The sequence below is a fragment of the Ceratotherium simum genome, chromosome 34 (assembly GCF_057802395.1).
Source record: "Ceratotherium simum simum isolate JZ-2026a chromosome 34, ASM5780239v1, whole genome shotgun sequence".
In the NCBI taxonomy this organism is placed as follows: domain Eukaryota; kingdom Metazoa; phylum Chordata; class Mammalia; order Perissodactyla; family Rhinocerotidae; genus Ceratotherium; species Ceratotherium simum.
In genome coordinates this window covers 15,190,925-15,198,317 of record NC_141933.1, presented here as the reverse complement: position 1 = coordinate 15,198,317, position 7,393 = coordinate 15,190,925, and the positions used below count along the sequence as shown (strand labels likewise).

At 34.7% G+C, this 7,393-nt stretch overlaps 1 pseudogene; it reads left to right on the top strand.

Moving 5' to 3' along the window:
- Positions 1 to 703: 703 nt before the first annotated feature.
- Positions 704 to 1,921, top strand: LOC101401429 (olfactory receptor 5B12-like; annotated as a pseudogene).
- The last annotated feature ends 5,472 nt before the right edge of the window (positions 1,922 to 7,393 follow it).

Genomic DNA, 7,393 nt, shown 5'->3' with positions numbered 1-7,393 from the left:
GCGCTCACCCAACCACCAAGCCACGGGGCCGGCCCCAAGAACTGTTATTTTCTTGATGCTTTTATTCTTTGGACATGAATTTCTACACACTTTTATTCCTTGGACATTAATTTCTACTGTTTTTCCCCTATGTGGTAAATTATACATTCTGTTTACTGTACTATACTGAGACTGTTTTAGGCAAAGGACAGGTATTAATTAAATATTTTTCACTGTCATATAACACTGTTCTTGACATAATGGAAAATACAAAAAAAAAGTCAATTGAAGTATAATTAATTCAGTTTCACATTAATTTTACTAAGCCATTTTAATATAAATAAAAATTTATGTTTGTTTTGTAAATTTTGAATTGGGAGTCTGAGCTGTTCCAGTTAGCAACTAATCTGATGGTCTTACATGCATCCTTTATTTTTTTCTCTTTACCTTAATTCAGTCTTCTACGAAGTTAGGAGATTGGGGTGCATTATTTAAAGTTCCTTGTATCTGGAATATTCTATGATCTATCAATAATTTAAAATTGCATTTAATTTCATGGCCATGCTTTAGATCTAGAGACTGCTGGAAACAAGTTATTGCAATACTGAAATAAGGCACACAATGATCATGCTGATGGATTTCAGCAGAGCCTTCCCTCAATTTCTCATTCTGATTCTATTTTCTTTTTGCTACAGGGCAGCCACATAATTCCCAATTGATCCCCATGGAGGACAGTACAGAAGTGACTGAGTTCATTCTTGTGAGGTTAACTGATAACCTGGAACTACAATTCCCACTCTTCATAATCTTCTCTTTCATCTACCTCATCACTCTGGTTGGGAACGTGGGGGTGATCAAGTTGATTCTGTTGAATGCTCGTCTCCACGCTTCCATGTATTTTTTCCTCAATAGCTTGTCTCTGGTTGACTTTATTTATTCCTCAGCTGTCACTCCCAAGGTGATGGCAGGATTCCTCACAGGAGACAAAGTCATTTCCTACAATGCTTGTGTCACCCAGTTTTCTTCTTTTTAGGCTTTATACTGTGGAAAGTTTCCTCTTGGCCTCAATGGCTTATGACAGTTATGCAGCAGTGTGTAAACCCCTGCATTACAGCTCCACCGTGATGACAAGTGTGTATGCATGTCTGATCATAGGCTCTTACTTCTGTGGTTTCCTGAATGCCTCCATCCACATGGGGAACATTTTCAGGCTCTTCTTCTGTAGGTCCAATGTGGTTGATCACTTTTTCTGTGATGCTCCTCCTCTCCTGACTCTCTCCTGCTCAGACACATACATCACTGAGATGGTTATTATTTTTTTTTTTTGAGGAAGATTGGCCGTGATCTAACATCTGTTACCAATCTTCTTCCATTTTTCCTTTTTTCTCCCCAAAGCCTCAGTAGATAGTTGTATGTCATAGTTGTACATCCTTCTAGTTGCTCTATGTGGGATGCTGCCTCAGCATGGCTTGATGAGTGGTGTGTTCGTAGGTCCATTCCCAGAATCCCAACTGGCGAACCCGGGCCACTGAAGCGGAGCACGTGAACTTAACCACTACACCACTGGGCTGGACTTGAGATGGTTGTTTGTTTTTGTGATAGGTTTCAATGCCCTCTTTTCTGTCTTGGTCATCTCGATCTCTTACCTGTTTATGTTTATCACCATTCTGAGGATGCACTCATCTGAAGGATGCCAGAAGGCCTTTTCCACCTGTGCTTCCTGCCTCACTGCCATCTCCATCTTGTATGGGACAGTCATCTTCATGTACTAACAAGCCAGCTCCAGCCATTCCATGGACATAGACAAAATGGTGTCTGTGTTTCATACTATGGTCATCCCCATGCCAAATCCACTGGTCTACATCCTGAGGGACAATGAGGTCAAGAGTGCCTTTAAAAAGCTGTGGGGAAGACAGGGTCTTCTATAGGATTCATATTTTAATTACACAGAATCTACAATAAGGCAGTTTCATCCACATCAGATGTATCTAGGAAAAATATTTACCAGACTAGCCCAAAATAAAAATTTCTAATATTTTATAGTATGTTCTTCAGCTATTGGTTAAGTCTGCAAAGCAAAATTCTTAAAAAATGTGACACATAGGAATAATAGGTTAAGAAGAATCACTCATGAATATGGACTACTTATTTTACAAATTCTTGTTAGTAAATATGTTTACCCACTCTCCCACATAAACATGTAAACTCACATTTACTTATAAGCATATGCACACATACATCTTTCATGAGAAACTCATCTACAGAGGGAGAAATTAGCTAAAACATACATAAGTGAGGTCTACTGTTATAGTAGAGTTTAAAACAATTATTTTGGTTTCTGAAAACACATTCTTAATATAAATATTTGACTTGTAAATATATATACATTAATATAACATATATGTGGTTTTTAAAAAATTATATTTCATTTTATCTTTTTACATATGAAAAAGCAATAGGTTTTATATATTTTTAATTAATCTTTATAAAAATACTTCCAAGTTTCTTGAATGTAGATTTATTTTAAATTCTTTGTTCTTGTAATTAATGAAAATACATGCCTTTATATAAGCATTTATTTTCCTAGACAAATTTCCATATTAGTGAGTTATATCTAAAAATAATATGTGTATATGACAATTTTAATAGAGAAAACATATCACAATATAGGAAAAAGAAAAGGATGATAAAGAAATATTCTATTTCATTTTATTTTTTTGCTGAGGAAGACTCTCCCTGAGCTAACACCTGTGAAAGTCTTCCTCCTTTTAGATGTGGGTTGCCGCCACAGCCTGGCCGCTGACAAGTGTTGTAGATTACACCCAGGAACCAAACCCTGGCCACTGAAGTGGAGCATGCCGAACGTAACCAGTAGGCATCAGGGCCAGCCCCAATAATGGCATAATATAAATAAAAATATGACATTTAATTTTTAAATTAAATCACCAAGAATTACAATAGTATTAATAACTTATTTGAATATAAATGCTATGAATTTGTTAATGTATATACTTGTAATATTTTAAGTCACTCTATGTTAAAAATTTTGAATCTATTTTTATTCCATTCCTTTCCCCAGATTTAAGAAGTTTTGGCCCATTATATCTTCAAATATTCTTTCTGGCCCTTTCTCTCTCTCCTTTTGGGACTCCCATTATGCATATGTTGCTACTCTTGATAGTATCCCACTTGTCTCTGAGACTCAGTTTACTTTTCTTCATTCTTTTTTATTTCTGTTCCTCAGGCTGAATATTCTCAAATGACCTATCTTCAAGTTCACTGATTTTTTTCTTGTGCAAGCTTAAATCTGCTATTGATCCACCTTAGTAAATTTTATATTTCATTTATAATTCTTTTCAAGACTTTCTATTTGGTTTTTATAAAATAATTTATGTATCATTATAGATATTTTCTATTTGGTGAGACTTTGTTCTCATACTTGCTTAATTATTTAGATTTGTTTTCCTTCCTCTGACCATATTTATATCTGTTTTAAATCTTTTTTCTACTAAGTCCAGCATCGGGGTTTCACAGGGATAGTTTCTATTGATTATTTTTTAAAAACTCTATGTATTGGTCATACTTTCCTCTTTCTGTGTGACACATATATATTTTTTGATATTAAAAAATAGGGATTTTAAGTAATAAAATGTGGCAATTTCTGGAAGTAAGATCTCTGCTCTCACTTAGTATTTCTTGTTGGTGGGGATGCTGTTTGTTTATTTAGTGATTTTCCTGGATTACTTATGTTAATTCTGTATTGTTTGTTGTATGTCATCACTATGTTTCTAGTCACTTAGCTTAGTGATTACCTAAAGATTGGACAAATTTTCTTAAATAATTTTTACTGTTAATTCTCTGCAGCCTTGCATAGTGCTTCAAAGGGGGGTTTGTATGTTTGTGCTGGAGCATGCCTGCCAAAAAGAAAACAAGATTTGGATTGACAAACCAAAGTTACAATAATAATACCTTCCGGACTAATAAGTGTTTTCTTTGTCTTTAAATATATGTCCCTTAAATCCTAGAGAAAACAAAAATTAGTTACAAAGCATTGTTACAATAAAATTAGCTTTAATAATTGCCCACCTATTTACCTTTATTATGATCTTTATTTCTGCAGGTGGTTTTAGTTTACTGTCCAATAGTATTTCATTTCACCTTTGAGGACTCCCCTGAGCATTTCTTGCAGGGCAGGTCTAATGTTAGCAAACACCATCAGTTTTTGTTTATTGGAATGTGTCTTAATTTTCCCTTACTTTTGAAGGACAATTATCCCAGATGTAGACTTTTGGTTAACAGTGTTTTTTGTTTTCTTTTAGCAATTTGAATATACCTGCCAAAACTTCTGATGAGAAATCTGCTGATAATCTTTTTGAAGATTCCTATATGTGATGATCTGCTTCTGTCTTGCTGCTTTCAAGTTTCTCTTTGTCTTTAGCTTTTAAAAGTTTGATTATAATGTGTCTCAGCGTCTCTTTGAATTCATCTTACTTGGAGTTCTTTGAGCTTCTTAGATGTTTATATTCATATCTTTCATCAAATTTGGGTAGTTTTTAGCCATTATTTTTCAAATGTTCTTTCTGCGTCTTGCTCTCTTCTCCTTCTGGGACTCCCACAGTGTGTCTGTTGGTCTGCTTGATGGTGTTCCTCAGGTCCATAGGCACCATTTACTTTTCTTCAATCTTTTCTTTGTGTTCCTCGGAATCAACAATCTCCATTGTCCTATCTTCAAGTGGCTGATTCTTTCTTCTACCTGCTCAAATCTTCCTTTGAATCCCTCTAGCAATTTTTGTATTTCAGTTATTGGACTCTGTAGCTCTTGAATATCTTTTTGGTTTATTTTTAGGTTTTCTTCTCTTTATTGATATTTCTGTTTTGTTCACAGAGTGTTTTCTTGACTTTCTCTACATCTTCCTTTAGTTCTTTGAGCATTTTGAACACAGGTGTTTCAAAATATTTGTCTAGTAATCTGCCATCATGTCTTTTTCAGGGACAGTTTCTGTTGATTTACTTTTTCCTTTAGATTGAACATACTTTCCTGTTTTTTTGTATCCCTTATGATTTTTTATTTAAAGCTGGACATTTGAATTTAATAGTCTGGTAATTCTGGACATCAGATTCTCCCCTTTCCCCAGGGTTTGCTCTTTTCTGTTATCATTTTTGCTTTTTGATTACGGTAGGGTATATCCGTGCTGATGATCAGCCTGACATGTAAATTTCAGGTCTTCTCAGGTCTTTTCTGAGCTTTTCCCAGGGCATGTGTAGTCACTTTCTAATTGTCCCCATATATACAGTTGTTTTTTTTTTTTTTTTTTTTTTTTTTTTTATTGCAGTAACATTGGTTTATAACATTGCAAAAATTTCAAGTGTACATCATTGTACTTCTATTTCTGCATGGACTACATCATGTTCACCACCAAAATACTAATTACAACCCATCACCACACACATGTACCGAATTATTCCTTCGGTACAGTTGTTTTTTAATGTTCTACACTTTAAAGTCTGGCTCCCACAAGGGAAAAAAGAGAAAAATGAAGGGGAGAAATAAAAAAAAGCAGTAGCCCTTTAAATCCCCTGGAATTCACTTCAGCTAAAAGGAGAAAGGCTTAAAGCAATAGGGGAGGTGCAACAACAATGGCTGCCTACCTCTTTGTTTGCACCTCTATGATCAGAAGCAGCAATCACTAATAAGAGCACAAATTCCCCATATTAGGAGGACAGAGTCCTTTTTGCCCACCCTGGCTCTTGCAAGCTGTGGGCAAGCTGCTCCAGGAACACATGCACAGCTGCTTACCACATGGCTGAGTTTGGGAAACAGGTAGCTGCTACTGTGCTAAGAGCTGAAATTGACCAAAATTTACCACAATTTATCATCCAGGTCTTCCCCTGGAAGTTGCAAAGACTTCAGTAGACTCCAGAGTCCCCAAATAGTTACTTCAGACAGATTTTGCTGGTGTAATTGTCCAGGTGAGGAGACAGATTCCTGGTGTTTCCTCTTCCAGCATCTTCCCAGAATCCTGTCTTCCCTAACTCCTTGCTATAAGAATATATGAGGTTTTCTTTGGGGTACATACAGATAATTCAGGATAACCCCCCAATCTTAAAATTCTTAATTTAATCACATCTGAATAGTCCCTTTTTGCCATATAAATTAGTATTCACAGGTTCCAGGGATTAGGCCATCGATCTTTGGCAGGCTATTTTTAGCCTCCCACAAGATTATATAGAAATATTCTGTGCTATTTTTGAAAATCTCCTGGAACTTAAAATAATTGTAAAATTAAAGAATCATCTAGAATAATAATTAGAAACAGTTCCAAGAGGAAAAACATTAACATAAAGACCAAAATTAATATTTGTGTTAAATTATACTGACCCACAAGTACTACCATAAGAATCTTAGCACATTCAAGCACAATCTTACAAATATTGAGATGCTGAAGTGTCTTACTTTATAGACAAAAAATTAGATATGGACGCACATTCCTGTGGGTAGATTTTGTATAGTATTGAACTCCCTGAGGATCAAAATTAAAAGCATAAAGATTATTCATTATACTAGCATATTGAATGCACACTGTCTTTATTTCTGACAGATACTGTCATGTTTATACTTATATGGACATTTAGAGTAATTTAAGTTAATTATAATTTGTATGTATGCAGTAATTTTCCAATTGGAAATTTTTTTTTTTTTTTGTCCATTTTTCTTGTACTCTGGGTCTTTTATTGTCTTGAAAATTGTAACGTGAACATATTGGTTGTATAAAATGACTCGGTTAGGAGATTAAAATTAATTTGTTTAAGGTGTTGTGTTTATGTATCTCTAGATAAAATGTGTCAACGAAAAAGCAAATACTTTCATTTAAAAGTTTATCACTTTATTTTCAAATAAGGACCATGAGAACTTTTATTCAATGAAGTAAATAAATGATATTAAACATTAATTGAGGTTCTAGTACTCCATTTAATTACTTAAATTATTAAAATTGAAAACGAGTCACCTTTCTTCACATATGACAAATTTCCTGCTCCCGTATATAAGCACCCACATGACGCACAGGCATGCACTTCTTTCTGCTCATGGGCTTGTTTTTGACCCCGTTTTACATACATATTTATAGTGGCATGTGGCAGAGGAAATGCATGTAGAATGAGTGAATGAGTCAAATATTCTTAATAAGGTTTTTGACAAGCAGCACACAAGATATCATACTATTCTCCTTAGCCATTATCATTCAGGTATTATATTTCTGGACATAGTATTTCTTTTTTTCTAGATAAAAAAAACTTTTGAAGAGGGAAGGCTATCTCTTTAGGAACTCAAGTTCAGTGTGGGCCTTAATATGTGATTCAGTTCATGGAGAAGATCTGAGCGATATTAAACTAGGTTAGCGTGAATCCTACAACA